The sequence below is a fragment of the Penaeus monodon genome, chromosome 18 (genome assembly GCF_015228065.2).
Source record: "Penaeus monodon isolate SGIC_2016 chromosome 18, NSTDA_Pmon_1, whole genome shotgun sequence".
Classification (NCBI taxonomy): Eukaryota; Metazoa; Arthropoda; class Malacostraca; order Decapoda; family Penaeidae; genus Penaeus; species Penaeus monodon.
In genome coordinates this window covers 25,076,202-25,078,701 of record NC_051403.1, presented here as the reverse complement: position 1 = coordinate 25,078,701, position 2,500 = coordinate 25,076,202, and positions in this window count along the sequence as shown.

Below are 2,500 nucleotides of genomic sequence, written 5' to 3'. Positions count from 1 at the left end.
TGGTCGCTGTTTCCAGGCACGTGTGGAGTGATTTCTAGATAGATTGATTGGTATTTACAGATAGATTGATTTATATTTATAGATAGATTGTTTGATATTTAGGTAGATTGATTGGTGTTTATAGATAGATGGATAGGAATGGATTCATAGATAGATGGATTGCCAATGCATATAAGTAAATAGTGATGACTGGTCAAAGGTGGCTAAATTGGACAGAAGCAAACAATAGTCACTTGCGTTAGATTTTCTTACTAGCCGTAACTAGCCATGTTTCTATGTGTATTCCTTATTCATGACAGGCTAGTAAAGACAGGCTATGGTGGGCGGTGACAGACAAGTGACAGGCTAGTAAAGACAGGCTAAGGTGGGCGGTGACAGACAAGTGACAGGCTAGTAAAGACAGGCTATGGTGGGCGGTGACAGACAAGTGACAGGCTAGTAAAGACAGGCTATGGTGGGCGGTGACAGACAAGTGACAGGCTAGTAAAGACAGGCTATGGTGGGCGGTGACAGACAAGTGACAGGCTAGTAAAGACAGGCTATGGTGGGCGGTGACAGACAAGTGACAGGCTAGTAAAGACAGGCTATGGTGGGCGGTGACAGACAAGTGACAGGCTAGTAAAGACAGGTTATGGTGGGCGGTGACAGACAAGTGACAGGCTAGTAAAGACAGGCTAAGGTGGGCGGTGACAGACAAGTGACAGGCTAGTAAAGACAGGCTATGGTGGGCGGTGACAGACAAGTGACAGGCTAGTAAAGACAGGCTATGGTGGGCGGTGAAGGCTAGTAAAGACAGGCTATGGTGGGCGGTGACAGGCTAGCAAAGACAGGTTATGGTGGGCGGTGACAGGCTAGCAAAGACAGGCTATGGTGGGCGGTGACAGGCTAGCAAAGACAGGCTATGGTGGGCGGTGACAGACAAGTGACAGGCTAGTAAAGACAGGCTATGGTGAGCGGTGACAGACAAGTGACAAGCTAGTAAAGACAGGTTATGGTGAGCGGTGACAGACAAGTGACAGGCTAGCAAAGACAGGTTATGGTGGACGGTGACAGACAAGTGACAGGCTAGTAAAGACAGGCTATGGTGGGCGGTGACAGACAAGTGACAGGCTAGTAAAGACAGGCTATGGTGGGCGGTGACAGACAAGTGACAGGCTAGTAAAGACAGGCTATGGTGGGCGGTGACAGACAAGTGACAGGCTAGTAAAGACAGGCTATGGTGGGCGGTGACAGACAAGTGACAGGCTAGTAAAGACAGGCTATGGTGGGCGGTGACAGACAAGTGACAGGCTAGTAAAGACAGGTTATGGTGGGCGGTGACAGACAAGTGACAGGCTAGTAAAGACAGGCTATGGTGGGCGGTGACAGACAAGTGACAGGCTATGGTGGGTGGCGACAGACCTCTTACTAAGTAATATTTCAATGTTCTAAAATTCTTAGCGTAGCTTGTGCAGTCAGCCTATCCCATAAAGCAGAGGGGTAAAATCATTCTCCTGTGTGGAAATCGCAATTCTCCAAATAATTGCGTCTGTCGCCAGAAGTTTCCGATTCAGAGGTAAACACTTGAATCCCCCCCCCCCCCCCGCAAAAACGCTACCAATCTGCTGAATGGCAATTTTGATTTTAGATTAAGACGAATGAACTAAATCCGGTCTGGCAAAGTGCTTAAATTTTTTAAGAATAGCGATTAAAGAACAAGAGAGAGAGAAAAAAAAAATCGAGTTAAAAAAGTAGAGAAAAAGAGTATTGGGATAAATCAAATTCATTAAGGCTCCTTTTTTCTTTTCTTAATTCCCATTTGGCGCCACCACGAAGACAATGGTTGTCCCTCCATTAAGCTAAGAGGCAATTCAGTTCATGAGGTTTACGTTTACGGTCTTTTGCGATTCCGGATTCCCTCTCACGTTTCTTTAATGGGTCGTTTATCTAATTATGTATTTCGACCTTGATCCCTGTTTTTCTTTCTTCTCTCTTCTTTCTTCTCTCCTCTCTTCTCTCTTCTCTCTTCTCTCTTCTCTCTTCTCTCTTCTCTCTTCTCTTTTCCCTTTTTTCTTTTTCCTTTTTCCTTTTTCCTTTTTTCCTTTTTCTTTTTTCTTTTTCTTTCTCTTTCTCTTTCTGTCTTTCCTTTTCATTTCTTTTCTTTTTCTTTTCGTTTTTTTTTTCTTTTCTTCTTTCTTTCTTTTTCTTTCTCTTTTTGCAACCATAGTCATGTGCATTCTCTCTCTCTCTCTCTCTCTCTCTCTCTCTCTCTCTCTCTCTCTCTCTCTCTCTATTCTCTATTCTCTCTCTCTCTCTCTCTCTCTCTCTCTCTCTCTCTCTCTCTCTCTCTCTCTCTCTCTCTCTCTCTCTCTCTCTCTCTCTCTCTCTCTCTCTAAAAACGCACTAAAACTAATAATGGGTTGAGACTGTAGTAGTAAGGAACGACTATAATCAAGGCCTGTGTAAGATGGAAAGGAAAGTACTTAACGGAATTTTGAAAATAATATTCTGCCACAGACGA